This window comes from Humulus lupulus, chromosome 5, assembly GCF_963169125.1.
Source record: "Humulus lupulus chromosome 5, drHumLupu1.1, whole genome shotgun sequence".
Lineage (NCBI taxonomy): Eukaryota > Viridiplantae > Streptophyta > Magnoliopsida > Rosales > Cannabaceae > Humulus > Humulus lupulus.
Window position 1 is genome coordinate 132,170,509 of NC_084797.1, and position 17,902 is coordinate 132,188,410.

At 42.7% G+C, this 17,902-nt stretch overlaps 1 long non-coding RNA gene across 2 annotated transcripts in view; it reads right to left on the reverse strand.

Moving 5' to 3' along the window:
* LOC133777668 (uncharacterized) overlaps positions 1 to 17,902 on the reverse strand; it is a 59,481-nt gene that overhangs the window by 17,685 nt on the left and 23,894 nt on the right. The window contains exon 4 of one of the 2 annotated variants that reach the window (XR_009868758.1): positions 13,174 to 13,196. The exons of the other annotated variant lie outside the window; for it this stretch is intronic. This is a non-coding gene — a long non-coding RNA (uncharacterized LOC133777668). Of the gene's footprint in view, positions 1 to 13,173; positions 13,197 to 17,902 lie in introns of those variants that run through there. 2 annotated transcript variants of the gene reach the window in all.

Consider the following 17,902-nt stretch of genomic DNA (forward strand, 5'->3'; position numbering starts at 1 on the left):
TGAACACTAGAATTAGAGTTTAGAATTCATACCTTTGATAGAATTTCGCCCACAAGCTAACCCTAGGCTCCCTTGGCTTGCTGCTCCTCAGCCCTAAGCTTGAATTCCCTAAAGTTCCATTCAATTCAACTCAAGTACCACAGCTTAAAAAAAAAAGAAACAGAGAATGGATGAACTCTTGATTCTTACCTCAAGTATTGGTGAAACCCTGTTAAACCTCTGTCAACTCCTTAGTCTTAGATCAAGGTTCTTGATGTTTAGTTATCCCAGCTCTCCTCTAGGCTTTACTCCAGAAATTCTCCAGAAATAGGTGAAGGAAAGTGTAAACCGACTCAAGAAACTCTCTCTGTTTTCCCTCCTTCTTTTCCCTTCTTTTTCAGACCCTTTTGATATTCTATAAATCCCACTATCTTAAAACCTCAGTAATACCCTTCCTTAAAAGTCAAATGACCTTTATGCCCTCACAGTTATCTCTAATCCTTTAGTCCTCTTAAGGGCATTTTAGTCTTTTTACCCAATTCCCGCTACTTCCTCGAGTGTCCCTATTATTTCCCTCTTAGTTCCCGATACCTTACTAATCACCAATAGCCTTCCTCAATATCATAATAATCTCCAGCTTATCCACTAAATTCCCATTTACACCCCTAAGCTCACCCCGAGCCGGGTATAAATCCCCGATATGACTTTTACGCTACCTTGCTCACTAGGATCATCTCAAGTCACAGATCACAGATATATCCACATAATAATGTGGTCTCAACAATTATCACATATATCAAAGCAGTTATGCCCATAATAGCTAAAATTACGATTATGCCCTTCTAACCTAATCTGGGCCCATATGCACACTAACACACATAGTCATGCATCTCAAGTACTCAAGTAATCATATAACATGCTTAAATCATAATCATGCATCTAAATCATAATAATCACACATAATTCCCATCATGCCCTCCTGGCACACTAACCAAGGCCCTTAAGCCTTACTAGTGAATTTGGGCCGTTACAGCTCCCCTCACTAAGCATCGTGACATTACACAAGTAAAAGAACCCAGCCCTCAATTTCACTAGACATACACCGCGGCGCAACCTGCTTAGCGCTGCAGTTCCAAGGCGGTTTGAGGCACTCCCTTCTTCTCTGAGTTCATGAGGGTTGTAGTGCCCTATGAACAGGCCGCAGTGCGACCCTGCAAACCCAGTTTTTCATATATTTTCCCCAAGCCAATTCCTCCAAAATTCACCCCAAAGTGATACCAAACCCATAATTCAGTCCCAAACCATCATCTCTATTCTTAGAGCAGTACATAAACCTGAAAACTTAACCAAAAACCCCATCACAAGTCAAACTTAATTCCTTGTGTTCAATACTCAAAAAATTCTAAAAACCAGGCCAGAATTTAATTAGAACAAGGAATAAAGCTTACCTCAACTAAGAATTACGACCTTGAATTATTTCCTACACCTATCCCAGCTTCAATCAACAAATTTTCAAGCTTCTTCCTTTCCAAAAATCAAAACTCACCAAGGCATCAGAAAGAGAATAGAGAAACGAGAGAGAGAATGTATTGAGTGTTTTCCTGAGTGTTTTTCCTTTGTTCTGAGAAGCTCTCAGTGACTAAGTCACTCAAGCATGGTAAAAGACAAAGCTACCCCTTGCTAAACCCTTACTCATCAAATGCCCCCAAGGGAAAATCCATCTTTTGCCACTTTTCCCACTAATCATAAGTAACGCCTCATAATTCTCGTTATCTCCAATGCCCTCAAATAATCACTAAATAATTTCCCATTACCTGATAAATTCTGGTAATGTACTAAAGTAGTAGAATACCCCTAGGCTCATCTCGAGCCAGGTATTTGGCCATTTTATGACTAAACCGTTAGCTTGTTCCCTAGGATCGCCTCTTGCTGAATAAGTCAAATATATCCACATAATAATGTGGAATCAATCAATATGCAAGCATATCTATACAAATATACTCTCAACGAGCCAAAATTACGAAAATGTCCTTCTAATAAGAGACGGGCCCACATGCATGTTTAATACACCTAAACATGCCAATATAATAATATTATAATATAACTCAAATACTTCATACAATCATGCATATCATCACATAATAATGCAATTAAATAAATTATTGCCCTCCTAGCCCCGTAATCAAGGCACTAAGCCTTACGGGAAATTGGGACGTTACAACTATCCCCTCCTTACAGGAATTTCATCCTTAAGATTTTACTTGAACAACTCGGATACTAATCCCGCATGTTGGACTCAAATTCCTAAGTCGCCTCCTTGACTTAGTTATTCCTCCATAATACCTTAACCAAATGTATGGTTTTGTTCCTCAGGACCGCGTCCTTCCTGTCTAGTATCTAGACTGGTTGTTCTTCATAGGAAAGATATGCCTGCAATTCCAGATCTTCGTAACTCAATACATGAGTCACATTTGACACATACTTCTGAAGCATCAAAATAAGTTTTGACTGTTGGACTCTCTCAGTAAGTTGTTTTTTCAGAAGTTTTGACTGTCAGACTCTCTCAAAAAAGAAATTGATAGATTTTTCTATACCTAAATATCTATTCACAACATATTTACTATCAAACCTCACTAGATCTCATGTGTTGAGTACATCTAGTGAGTTCTAAATCAACCTTTTGAATCCTACTTGTTGACACACATCCTTGTGTGTCAAGGTGTGAGCTTTCAGAATAAGTATAGGAAGATCGTTGATTTATACAAAAAGATTCATGGACTCTTCATAGGCTATAGGAAGTAATCTCTAATCTTTTTGTGTTTGATTTAATATATCTATATATGTATGTTCGTGGTCGGTATTAATAAAATTTTTAAAGAACACATTTTGCGGCGAAATCTGATTTTCATATTTAATAATAACAATTGGTACCAGGGTTTCTTGCATTTTTTATATGTATGTTGATATCAATATATATTGAATGGATGGATGTGTGTTTCAATGTATGATTGAAGGATGGATCATTAATTATATGGTGCTATTCAGTTAGGATTTTGATTTCCTAGATCTTGAGTAAACTATAGAGGGCATATGATTTTTGTAAATTTTATTTTTGAAATATGTATTTTAAAAAATCTGATGTATTTTAAAAAATATATACATAAAGAAGAGAAAAGACCCGAGCCTATGGCCCGAGTCCTAGCCGCACGCAATAGCGACAACTTAGCTATGACCACCAGTAAGCCCATGCCCCTGTGCCTGCAACTGCACCCCTTGTGCCTTCGTGCCTGCGTCTGCTGCCTGCACCCCTCGCCTGTGTGCTTGCGCTTGCGTGTTTGCATGCTAAGCCACACCACTGCCCAGCTTCACCTTGTCACAAGCCACCCGATCCTTTGAGGCTCCCATATGTTGTCGGCCCTAACCCTAGGGCACCACACTTGGTGCAAAAAGTTAGATATTATTTTTGTGTGAATTATTTAAAATTTGAATTCATTTTTTTAAAATATAATATCTAAAGCTAAATTTAAATAAAACTTAAAATTCAAATTAAAACTTAAAAATTAAATTCAAACTAAAATTAAATCTAAACTTTTATTGTTGTAACGTCCCAAATTTGCTAGTAAGGCTTAGTGTCTTGATTAGTGTGTGAGGAGGGCATAATTGGATTTTTATGTGTTAATATGATTTAATTGTGGTTGTATATGTGATTATGTTAATTATGAGTTATAATATGATATGACTGCTTATGCATGTTTAAGTGTATTAAGTAGCCTTGTGGGCCCATTTCTGTTAAAAATGGCATTTTCGTAATTTTGACCCGATGAGGGTATATTTGCAATTATATATGCTTTATGAGTGGGACCACGTTATTATGTTGATAGATTTGAGATATTCAGCACGAGGCGATCATAGTAAGCAATTTAACGGAGAAGTCACAACGTGGAAAAATTCTGGGCTCGAAGTGAGCTAAGGGGTATTTTGGTAATTTGGGGAGTCACCAGGACTCATTGGAATATGAGTCACATTTGGGGAAAATAGTAGTATTTCATGATTGGAGGAAATTAATTAAGAATTTTAATTGAAATTTGATGTTTAGTGGGATTGTGGTGTCTAATGATATTTTTGCCCTTGGGAGTTTTGAGGAGAGGTTTAGTAGGTAGGGGTATTATAGTCTTTTACCAGGGCTATAGTTCAAGACTTAGTTAGTCTAAGGTAGCCTCATTCTCACATTTCTCTCTTTCTCTCTCTCATTTTCTCTCTATTTCTCTCCCTTAGAGATTTTCTATAATTTTGAAAGAAAAGCTTTGAATTCTAGCATAGAGGTGAATTGTGTTGGGAATTAAGTTATTGTGGAGGACTATGATGTTGGGGTTTTATGCCCTAATTAAAACTCACTTTCTTTGTAATCTCATTTTATAATCAATAAATAATAGAAATCAATTTTTACTAAGTCAACCACTTTGCTCACAAGTTTTATTTTCATGATTATTTGTTTAATATAAATTTCTATTAAATCTCGAGCATGTTGCTAATCATAATTATAGGGACGTAATCACAGTGGAATATAAATATGATTATAGTTCAAAATAAGTTAGTCCTAAGATTAGTCAGTGCAAAGGATTTACACTGACTTGCCAATCTACAATATAATCTACCTACACATTGTAGTGTTATGTTCTTTCCAGAACATTAGCAAAGTAGATAACATCAGATGTATATGATACATTGGACTGGACAGTAGATAGGATAAGTAAACATACCATTATCATCTATTCTAGTCATATCATATAGTTGACCATAAGTCAATTCAATCTTAATTCTATGTGGTTAGTATTCAAACTGATTGTATTATTTGAGTTCTAGCAAGTCGCGACCTGGATGAACCCAGAACCAGGAGGGCCCGGCCTGAGGAGCGCGCCGTGACTCTAGAGGGCCAAATCACGGCCTGCTCCCTAAAGCCAATGCAGAGGGCTCTCTGTCAGAAAGGTGCACCGTGACCCCCAAGGTCAAGTCGCGGTCCGCCTGTGCAGTTTTGCCTAGGTTTGGTTTTTAGTCGTGGGAACATAACTCTAAAGGCTCGGGATTGATCCTACTTCCTGGTTTGGTAGGATTCGACATCCCGGAGGCTAGGATTCAGTCCAGAAGTATTTATTTACTCGTTTTGATAGAATTCTATATTATGGTTGTGACTAGGTCTGTAACGACCCAAATTCACTAATAAGGCTTAAGGGCCTTGATTAGTGTGCCAGGAGGGCATTACTGGAGTAATTGTGATTTAATGAGTAATTATATGTTTAATGATGCTTGTATGATAATTGATTATATTATATGATGATATGATATATATGTTTGAGATATATGTGAGAACCACATTATGATGTGGATAATTCTGCAGCCGGCGACTCGAGGCGATCCTAGGGCTAGGTAGCAGGAAAAGTCACAACGGGGCATTATAATTGACTTTGGACAAGTCAGGGGTATTTTAGGTATCGGGTAGTGATTTAGACTATCGGGTGATAAAAATAAATAATTGGAGATATATCTGAGGTTAGGATGTCTAGGCGGGATTATTGGGGGATTTTACCGTTTTGGCCTCGGGGACGTTTCCGGCACCCCGAGCCTTGGGATTAACTTAAAGGATAAGTTAGACTTAAGGAAGTCTTTAGAAGAAAACACAAACCGACTAAGTATACCTCTCTCAGCTCACTTACACGCTCAAAGGGAACCAAAGGAAAGGAAAAACACAGAAAAACAAAGGGAAAAACTTTTGAGTTTGAGAGGGAACTGCTGGGATTGAGCTGTGTCTTTGGGAATTGAAGGAAGTAATCTGGAGGATTAGCTCAGGAACTGATCAAGGTCTGAGATAGAGCTAAGGTAAGTTCTGAATTTTCGTTTTTGGGGTTAGGAACTTAAAGAAATGACTGAGTTTTAAATGGTTATGGTTTTGACATTCAAGGTGGAAATTGAGGCTAGGGACTTTGAAGATAGGTCAGGGGATTCTTGGAAAATCGATTCTACAACTGAGGTAAGGTTTAAATTACAGTTTGATGGTTGAATTTGAGAGTTATCATGGCTGGTTTTGAGTTCTATGGGTTGAAATTTCAGAAGTTGGAATTGGGGTTTTGGTGAGTCTTAGGCTGGATTTTTGGTTGGATTGTGTTGTCTAAATCATTCTTATGTTGTTATTATTAATTGGTTTTGGTTTGGGGGCTTTGGGATAGCTTTAGGTGAGGTTTGGAGATTGAAAATGGTGATTTTTTCTGGGTTCGAAGGGTCGGGCCGCGGCATGGTTCTTGGTGAGCCGCGGCCCTTCAAGGGGTGTTGCATGCTGAGAAAGAAGGGCGGGCCGCGGCATGGTCCAAGCAATGCCGCGGCCCTTACCTGTTTTTGTGCCTGGGATGGCTCTGTTTGGGGGCCATGCCGCGGCATGGGTGGCCTATGCCGGGGCGCTTAAGGGATTTTGGGATTTTGAGATTTTAGGCTTGGAAATTTAACCTAAGGTGCTCGGGGTTGAGTCTTTTACTATATTTGGTGAAGTTCAATGTTCCGAGTACTAGAACTTGGCTTGGGAACTCATTTAAGGTTGTTAATGGTGTCTTCCTTCATGGTTGTGACTAGGTACTGAGCTAGGGCTTGAGGATCGGATCGCGCTCAAGGAGTATCGCCCGTAACTAACTCATTTGAAAGCTAAAGGTAAGAAAACCGCACCCGAATATATGGTTGTGAATGGGACTAAGTGCTCCCGAGAGTTGTATTGTGTCATCGTTGGTATTATGCCAAGGGACACGTATAAGCGGTCTAAGAGTACCGTTCATAATTTTAGCGCACGAGGCGCGAATTGGCCACTGGGAGCCAGAAACATTAGGATAACAGAGGGAGCAGCCTGTGGGCGCTAGCCCTGGTTATCGTCTGTGCATTATGTTTTATGAGATGAAATCCTTAGTATGTGGTACGCTTGAATGATGATAAACTTGAAATTTATGAGATGCTATATGAGTAAATGACTTGATTGCTAATTGTTAATGCTCTGTCATTGCTGTGTTTTCTTGCTGGGCCTTGGCTCACGGGTGCTTCGTGGTGCAGGTAAGGGCAAGGGCAAGCTGGACCAAGCCTGAGGTGGAGAGCTCCGAGGTGTAATGTACATAACCAGCCGTTCGATCACCATGGTCGAGGAGTGTGTCAGGACAGAGACTACCTAACTGCTCATTTTGCCTTAGTACGGCCGCTAATGTATTTAAACCTTGTAAATTTTGTAAATGACCTTTGAAACTGTCATTTTCAGGATCCCATGTAATGAAACAATGTTTAGTAATGGAAATGTAACTTTTGAGACCAAAACACTTTTAACCCTAGTTCCTCTACTGTTTCAGTAACACGTTTTACTTTAACGACTTGGTTAGCAAGTCTGGCACTTTATAAACACACAGTGTAACGGTCTTGGCTATCCAGGGCGTTACAACTTGGTATCAGAGCGTCCTAGGTTTATGGGTCCTGAAGACTGGCTGGGTATGTACATTCGCTGCGGGAGACAAGCTCAACTCAGGGTTTGGTAACTGTATATGCTTGATTATGTGTTTAAATGATTTGAGTGAGATATGAATGTTGATATCTGTCTGATGAATACGGAGCATGAGATTCTGATAGGGCCTGGCCCTTGACTATTGCATGATGTTATTGAGGCGTGCTTATTAGCATTGCGGTGCATGTGGATGAATATCTGGATAAATTGTTATACTTGCTTGCTTGTGTATGATTGGAGTTTCGGTGGTGGATTGTGGAGAGATTATCACCCTGTCATCTTAGCCTAATTGCCGAGTCGTTGTTTGTAGAATGACTTGAATAGATATGCGTTCAAGGAAATCTACTCGACAAGCCGGCAGGCCTGGGGCTAGAGAGGATGACCAAGGCCCAACCCCTTCTCCAGTCCCTGAGAACTGGCAGCAGTTAATGGCAGAAATGCAAGCTAGGCTTCAGAGCCAAGAGGAACTGATCAGAATTCTGCAGCAGGCTCCATCTGGGAGTGTTGCCCCTGCTGGGCCACCGGCACTGGAACCTGTGGTACAACCTGTTGATGTTGGTAATAAAGTGGAACCGTTGTATGAGCGGTTCAGGAAACAGCAGCCCCCGATCTTTGAAGGTGGACCAGATCCACTAAAAGCTGAGCAGTGGATGACTCTGATCACCACCATACTTGATTTTATGAAAGTAGAAGGTCATGACAGGGTGGACTGTGCCACCTATATGTTGAGAGAGGATGCCCTAATCTGGTGGGAGGTGGCGTCACAGACTAGAAATGTTGCTGCAATGACATGGGAGGAGTTTAAAGATTTGTTCAATCAGAAGTACTATAATGTTGCCGTCAGGGCAGCAAAGGTGAATGAGTTTGTGGGCCTTGTTCAGGGCAGTTTGACTGTTACGGAGTATGCCTTGAAATTTGATAGACTTGCAAAGTTTGCACCGGATCTTGTTCCTACCGATGCGACCAGGTTAGACAGATTTGTTAGAGGGCTAAATGTCATGATAGCCCGGGATGTAAGGATTACTACAGTTCCTGGGGTGACCACCTATGCCCAGGCTGTGGAAAGGGCTCTGACTGCTGAGGAAGCAGAGAATAGGATTTGGAGGGATAGTGCAGCAAGAAGGGAGGGCCGTAGGCCGGTGCCTCCATATTCTGGTTCTAGTAGAGGTGGAGGTATCAGTGATTTGAAGAGAAAGACACCTGAAGCCCCAATTGCTCCTAGGTTTGATAGAGGAGGTCGGGGTATTCAGGGGGGCCGTCGGGGGGGGCGGCGATTCGTGGAGGACTTACCCGGAATGCACAAGGTGCAGGAGACGTCATTTGGGCGAGTGTCAGGCTAAGGCCTGTTATGTATGCGGGGTGGTGGGACACCTCAGAAAAGATTGCCCAACGGTAAAGAAGGGCGAGGCAGGGAAGGTGGACAGCTTGACTCCAGCTCGAGTGTTCACTTTGACGCAGGCAGAGGCCGAGGCTAGTCCCTCGGTAGTGACAGGTCAGCTTTCTAGTGCTGGCACTTCTTTTACTGTTTTGATTGATTCTGGTGCTACGCAGGCTGAGCAAATTCCCGCCAACCTCAGAGCGCCTTGCATAGCCCTGTACGAAGGTACTACAGACCCAAAGTATCACCTAGACTCCTTCAACAACTTGATGAGGTTAAGAGGGGTCAAAAGCAGAGCAAAATGCCATTTCTTTATTGTTACACTTAAGGGTGTTGCATACAAGTGGTTCAAGAGGTTAAGGCCAGGAACTATCAAATCATGGCAGCAATTCTCTGGCAAATTTCTTCAACAGCACCGTGCGGTCTGTGATTACGTTATGCCCATTACCAGCCTCGCTAACATAAAGCAAGGTGAAAATGAAAGTCTGAAGAACTATATCCATAGGTTCAATATGGAAGCATGAAAAGTGGGAACTTTAACCAAAGCGGAGCTCAAGATGGCTATTACAGCTGGAGTTCGTCCAGGAAGCAAGCTATGGGGTAACATGCTCAAAAGAAAAGTTACGAATTTAAACGATTTTTTTGAAAGAGCACAGAAGTACATACGTGTGGAAGAGGGCCATAAGAACTCATATGTTGAAGATAGCGAACCTTCCTCCAGTCGCCCCACTACCAATACGTCTAAAGATTCCATATAGAAGGGGACGTCATGCTAGAAGGGTCGCTGACCAAGTTTAAAGTTGAACGAGGACCATCATGCCATAAAAGTCTCGACCCGAGAGGAGATCACTTCAAAAAATCATAAAAGGGTCTCAAAGTAGACGCTTGCAAAAAGTTTCTCAAAGTAGACGCTTGCTAAAATGGTCTCAAAGTAGATGCTTGAAAAAAGGGTCTCAAAGTAGACGCTTGCAAAAAGGGTCTCAAAGTAGACACTCGCAAAAAGGGTCTCAAAGTAGACGCTTGCCAAAAAGGGTCTCAACGAAGACACTTTCAAAAAGGGTCTCAAAGAAGACGCTTGCAAAAAGGGTCTCAAAGAAGACACTTGCAAATACAGTACTAGGCCTAATGGCGAGAAGGACGCTTCTCGCAAGAAATAATAAGCCCACGCAAAAATATTTATAAGGATAACTAGAACCCAATGGGTCAACATATCCTTATAGATACAATTAAGGTGCACCGAGGAGGGACCTATCGAACCCCTTCGCGTGGGCTCAAAAGGACCTCGAGCATAATAATAATGGAAAAAAAGAAAGAGAAGAGTCTACAAGAATGCCTAAAGGCCTCCCTATAGACTGGGGGCCAAGTGTGGATACCAAAAATCCACACTAAAAGACAAAATACATGGTCCCCTATTGAAATGAGTAAGGTTCTACGAACGTGAAAGAATTGACCCAACGAGCAGCACAACCTAAGTTATAGTGTTCGGGCTAGCCCAGAGCCTAAGGCCTAAATGCTCATATGAGGATGGGCCACATTGTGCAAAATAAACTCTATAGAAGCCAAAGGAAAATGTAACACACTCCCGAAGTAGTCCCAAGAGACAACAGATCAAATGATGGAATCTTTGATCCCCATGATAGTGGCTACATCCTAGACAAGCCCCTCTCACACATATGCACCATGCTGCACCATCCCTCGTGAGGCCGCCTGCGCTCCTATGGGCCTTGCCCAAGCACCATCTCACGCAGATGCTCCAGCAGCCTCATCCAGGCAGCGTCTCACACAGATGCACCAGCAGCCTCACCTAGGCAGCGTCTCGCACAGGTGCTCCAACAGCCTCGCCCAGGCAGCGTCTCGCGCAGGTGCTCCATCAACCTTACCCAGGCAGTGTCTCGCACAGATGCTCCAGCAGCCTCGCCCAGGCACAGTCTCGTGCAAGTGCTTCAGTAGCCTCACCCAGGTAGTGTCTCGCGTAGGTGCTCCAGTAGCCTCGCCCAGGAAGCGTCTCACGCAGATGCTGCAACAGCCTCGCCTAGGCGGCATCTCACGCGGGTGCACCAATAGGCCTCGCGCCTCACGCAGCCACGACCCCTGCCTCGCCCAGGTGCCATCTCGTGCAATTGCACCAGTGGCGTCGCCCATGAGCCTTGCGCCAAGTGAGGTGCACCCCACCTCGTCCATATGCCATGCACCACCATGGTCTCGCGGCTCCCATGGCCTCGCACCACCATGGTCCCACGGCCCCCCAAAGTTTCCCCGTACCACCATGGTCTCGCGGTTCCCATGGACCCACACCACCATGGTCTTGCGTCTCCCATGGCCTCGCACCACCATCATCCTCGCACCACCATGGCCTCGCGCCTCGCATACTCGTATGGGGTCTAAGACTTCTAGAAGGAGCGTACGAGGAGCAATAGGAGAGACCCAAGAACTATTTCACATCAAGCCAATAGTGGTGTAGATAACTGAGTATATCATTCATGTTAACACGCTAGCTTTCCTACTCTCAGTAGAACGTGGGATAGCTTTGAGCAGATACGTGCCTTGGAGATGCTAGAATAACCATCAAGTACAAAGCACCCGTACGTGTACGGGTGTAGGACGTACGACCATGAGGAGGATAGAAGCGTGACCCTGACATCTGTATAACACAAGTAGGGGAGGTACGAATTTTTACAGAGAGTGGGAGCACTACATGCATGCCTCTGACTATGTACCAGGCCGACACCATGACCTTCTCCTCAACCATGACCTGTGCCACTACCCTGACAATGTACCTATGTAGAATCTTGTCCCCCAGGACCATAATGTATGAGGAGCCATTAGAGCTACAATATAAATAGATCATCATCCCTCCAGAAAAGGGGTTGGAAAAATCATTGTACACTCAGACTATTAAGAAATATACAAAGGCTTACTCTATTGTGGATCTGTGTTTACTTTTTCTTAAGTTTATTCTAAATTCTTATCTAAAGATCTCCATACATATCTTTGAGTTTTCTGATCTAATTTCATTGACGAAATTTCACCGTCAACATGTACTTTAGATTCTTCCGTGTCAATTCTGTCATCGGTGCAACAATCTTTGAAAATCCTTCCAAAAACCGCCTGTAATAACCCGCTAATCCAAGAAAGCTCCTAACCTCTGAGGCGTTCCTTGGCCTCCGCCAATCTCTCACTGCCTCCACCTTAGATGGATCCACCTTAATCCCATCCTCATAACCATTATGTCCAATCAATGTCACTTTTGGTAGCCAAAAATAACACTTCTTAAACTTGGCTACAACCGGTGCTATCTCAACCTCTGCAAGTCCTGTCGGAGATGCTGTTCATGCTATGCCTCTGAACTGGAGTACACTAAGATGTCGTCGATGAAGACAATCAGAAACTGATCCAAGAAGTTCTTGAACACTCTGTTCATTAAGTCCATGAATGATGTTGGAGCATTGGTCAAACAAAACGACATGACCTGAAACGCATAATGCCCATACCTCATTCGGAAGGTCCTCTTTTGTATATTCTCATCCTTGATCCTCAGCTAGTGATAATAAGATCGAAGATCAATCTTCGAGAATACCATCTTTCCCTGCAGCTGATCGAATAGGTCATCGATCCTTGGTAAAGTGTATTTTATTCTTTATGATCAACTTGTTCAGTTCCTGATAGTTTATACACATCCTCAAAGTCCCATCCTTCTTCTTCACAAACAAAACTGGAGCACCTCATGGCGAGTAGCTAGGCCTGATAAACCCCAAATCAAGAAGTTCCTGCAACTATATCTTCAATTCTTTCAGTTCCGCCAGAGACATCCTATATGGTGCCCTTGACACTGGCTCTGTCCCTGGTGCTAATTCGATGACAAACTAAATCTTCATGTTCGGCGGCAACCCTGGTAAGTCCTTAGGGAACACATCCAATAACTCACGAACTAATTTGGTCACTCCTAGCCCTGTTGAATAAACTTTGGCTGTAACGCCCTACTTCCTTAGAGTCGTTACTAAGTGAGTTTAAAACGTGCAATTAACTCGCTAATCGAGGATTTAGGTCAAAAGTGTAGCTAAACAGTAATAAAAGTCACATAATTTAAATAAAATCATTCATTGAAAATTATAAAGCGTTAAACATTTGGGATCCCAAAATACTGTTTAGAAATATTTACAACTCAAAAATAAGATTAAAGTCAACTAGACGACAAAATTAGATTTTATACAAACATCTCCCAAAAATACCCCTGGCCGTCGCAGCCAGGCAGGCCAAACATGTACACGTCGTTTCATGCTCTCCATACTCATGGTTGGTCAACCTTCCCCTTGCCCTTTCCTGCACCATAAAGCAGCCGTGAGTCAAAGCCCAGCAAGAAATCTCCACACAAGCAATCAACATATGCATATCTATCAACCAGCATATAATAAAACCTCCAACACGCTAACCACATAACGCCCATGCCGTCCCAGGCAATTTACCAGGCCTTGGGTTCGCGGTCTACACCGTTAGGATATCCCAGGTATCCAATAGGGGTCTCACCCTGGCAACTCGCACTACGCGAGCTTAACGCTGCTTCCGGCCCCTTGCCGTTCTCGACCTTTGCCGTTCCCAGCCCTCACCGTTCTCGACCATCATCGTTCCTGGGCCTTGCCGTTCATTCACAAATATGCACACATAGCATAATTAACAAATACTTAAACATACATAAACATAATCAATGGGGCTACGCCCTACATCACAATCACATATGGTCGTGCCCTGCCACACATACTATAGGGTCATGCCCTGCTCTATGGGTACAACAGTTTTCTTACCTGTGTCCCGAGCTTTTTGAGCACAGTCCCCTAGTCCGAGCCTCATTGAAATCCTAGTCACAACGTATCACGACATCCATCCATCAAGTTCGAATACATTAATTAACTTTGGGTTATAATTCTAGTCTCCGGGACCTAGAATTCTATCAATACGGGTGATAAAATCCTTCCCGAGCCATAACCTTTGGATTCTTGAACCTAAAACCTCCTTGGGGTTCAAAATCCCACTAAGCGTCACGGCCCCAAGTTCCCATGCCGCAGGCCACCTCAACCAGAAGCCCTAACCCCCAAAACAGGCCATGCGCGCCGCAGCCCAATCTATGGTGTGTCGCGGCTCGCCCTTCCTCCTGGCCTCCCAATTGTTCTAGAGGGCCACACCTCAGCAAGAACAATGTCATGGCCCGACCCTTCGAACCCAGAAAAATCCTCCATTTTCACCTCCAAAACCAAACCAATTTACCCCAAAATCAATCTAACAATCCAATTCATTCACCACAGAAGTTCTACTTTAATCTCAGCAACAAAACCTAACAAAAATTGACCCCAAACCTCATCTAGATACTCAAGAGTAATCCTCCACCTAGCACACATGCATAACTTTGAAACATCAACAAAACTCAGCATAATTCAGTTAGTTAAGTACTAGAATCCTTACCTCAACTAATAACTTTTCCCTTGAGCTAATCTCCAACAACAGCCAGCTTCAATTCCTTAAGAACTAAGCATGCCAATTCTTTAACTCAACAAAGTCTTCAAACACAAGAGGGAGAATGGAGAGAAGCGAAGGACAGAGAGATATGTTTTGGGTCGGTTTCCTAGTTCGTGAATATAATGCCCCGAATATCCTAATAAGGGTTAGGACCTTGATTAGGAGACCGGGAGGGCCATAATTGAATTATGATGCTATTTAATGATCATATGCATGTTTATGTGAATTATATTGTTATATGATGGTAAATGCATGCATATTGGTGTGTTTATAATTATAAGGGTAATTTGGTAATTTGGCCGCTATGGGCGTAATTGTGTATTTTGGGTGCTTGGTGGTGATTAATTAATATAGCCATATTTTAAGGTGGATTGGTTCGAGCTATTCGGCATGAGACGATCATGAAATGTAAGTGTTTGGTCTAGTCATAACGGGTTTAAGTTCAGGGTGGGTGAGTCTCGGGGTCATTTTGGTGACTAGAACATTACCGGGAATAAAAGGGTAATGGGATATGATTTATTGGTATTTGAGAATATTGAGGATAGCGAGAATTGGGAAGCGTTAATTATGATTAACGGGATAAGTGGAAAGTACCAATTTTACCCTTGAAATGATTTTAGAAGCCTTAAGTGACTTAGGGGTATTTTAGTCATTTGGGTTTGGATTTATATGACTTTAGATGGTTGTAGAACAAGACAGAGCAAAACAGGGTTTATCTTTCTCCTTCCCGTACATCATTCTCCTCCATCTTTCCTTTGGTGTTTTTGAGCTCAAAGTGGGATTTCAAGCTAGGAAATCAAGGGGCTGGGTTTGTGGACTTGGTTCAGCCATTGAAGGAAGTTCAAACTCGGATTTGAGGTGAGTTCAGCCATAGGTTTCTGGTTTGTACTCTGTTTTCCTTTAGTTTTTCAGCCTATGATTTCTTTATGACAGCTTGGATTTATGGAGATTTTGCTTGAAGTTTAGCTTGGGTTTTGATGAGGGTGAGTTATAGGTGATGTATAGAGGTTGAATTGAGTGTCAGGAGGAGGTTTGGAGCTGGTTTGAAGGCTTGGTTCCAAGGGAAAATGCAGGGGAGAGTTTGCTGGTGCGTGCTGTCTTTTTGGCAAATTTGGGTATTGAGCCGCGACATGGCTGTGGTGCATCGCGGCTCATGGCATCTGGCAGAGAGGGCTGCCTCTATTTGAGGGGCACGCCGTGGCGCAGCTGGGAAGGGCCGCGTCCCTTAGTGGCTTTTTGGCCAGAATTGTGTTTTTAGCTTGGGGATTCAAGCCTTAGGCCTCGGGGTCGAACCTAATACCCGGTTGAGTAGTGTTTGATGTCTCGGAGGCTAGGTTTTGGTTTGGGAACTTATGTTGATCATTTTTATTGATGGTATCCTATATTTGGTTATGACTAGGTGACCGCTAAAGGACTGAAAGTTGATCGTTCTCAAGGGTCGTTCTTTTAATCATTCTAGCTCGACTTTGAGGTAAGAAAATTGCACCCTGTGTATATGTGACATGCATGGCTATTATTGATGCATGTTGGTTGATTATTGAGTATGACATGCATGGCTATTCTTGATGCATGTTGGTTGACTATTGAACGTGACATGCATGGCTATGATTGGTGCATGTTGGATTGTTAAGTATAATGCGTGTGATGCATGAGAAACATGTGATTAGGACATGCTTTGAGTACTTATTATGATATTGTTCAAAGCTTGTGCCTCTGGGATTGTGCATGGTCCTAATTGTATTAATACTTGTTAAGTAAGCATGCTGAATACCTTGTTTATGGATATTGGATATGTAACATATGTTTGGTGGCATGACTTGAATTTTAAATCTAAGGGTCAGAAACGGCATGAGCGTCGAGGACGCAGGGCCAAATGAAGGTTAGATCTAATCGATATCAGCATTGAATGGCTCTATGGCATTAATGCTAGACCGACCCTAGGGTCGAAGAACTTATAAGCGCTTGCCTAGTCTAAGACCAGATGTTCATAGCCAGGGCATATGGCCCCGGTGACTGTTTGTCACATGGCTAGGGGACACTGTCCATAGTTACGACTCTGGAGTTGGGAGGAAGGTTATGTTGGTGACCATTCACCATGCACCTGTCCTAGTCAAACTTATGAAAGGACAACCTACCAGTTAATCCCTGGTGACCCTATCGTCACATGGCTAAAGGGTGATGTCCCCACATTTGTGACTCTTGCGTTAGTCAGCTATTTGTTTGGACTGTTGGTCCTGAACAATCATTACAATTACTATTGATATTATATCATGTTATATTGTGTTTTCTTGCTGGGCTTCGACTCACGGGTGCTATGTGGTGCAGGTAAAGGCAAAATGAAGCTGGACCATCCTTGAGTAGGAGAGCTTAGGTGATGACGTGTACATATGCAGCTGCTCGTCCGCCACAGCTGAGGCTTTAAGAGGAACTAGGGTTAAACCCTGTTTTGCCGCTTAGATCGGCGTGTTGTAAATATTTTTCTGTAATAGACTTTGAAATTATATTTTTGGGATCCCAATGTATATGTTCAACGTTCTAGTGAAATGTTACATCTTAACCAAAAATTTTAATCCCTAAACCGCTAATCATACTTAGTTACACGATTTTGGCCAAATGACTCGATTAGCGAGTTTAGCACTATTTACAAGGCACACCGGAACGGTCCCTGGCTCTTGACTATTAGGGAGCATGAGATTCTGATAGAGCCTGGCTCTTGACTATATGATTATATGCTCCATGGAAATGTTTATGAACATGATCATTTGATTACCTGCTCCATGAATATATAATTGTGTTATTGCATGCAGGAGTTGAGGCATGGTGTGAATGTTGGAAGAGCAAGGATTATGAGTGATGTATGAATGCTATGGGCATGTTTGTAGCACTGCAAGTGGTTTATGGTTGTGGTGTGGTAAGATTTATCCCATCGGGGAAAGCCCTTGATATGCTTATTGTGATTAATGGGTCAAGTTATTGGCTGCAGATTCAATCAACAGGTTTATGTTCAAGGCAGATTATGAGGCCTGGTGATAGTTATGCAGGGGCTGGGAGTTACAGCCAGGGTATTAGTTCTTTGTCTGCATCTATGAACGTTCAGCAGACGCTTACAGATTTGCAATTAAGATTGTAGAGGCAGGAGGAAGAGATCAGGTATTTGAAGCAACAGCGGAGTCTATTGGGTAGTACCCCTTTCTTTGCTATGTCAAGGGTGGCATCAGTTTCAGCTCAGCCTAGGGTTGAGAATAGATGGAAATTCCTCTGTGGAAGATTCCTGAAGTTTTATCCTCCAGTCTTCAAGGGAGGCGTAGATCCATTCAGAGCTGAGCAATGGATGGGCATGATCAGCTCCATTCTTGATAGTATGTGACTGGTGGGTCACGATAGGGTGATCTGTGCTACATGTGTATTGCAGGAAGATGCTCGGACGTGGTGGGAGGTAGTATCCCAGACATGAGATACAGCTGTGATGGACTGGAAAGAATTTGTGCAGCTGTTTAATGAGAGGTATTATTGTGATG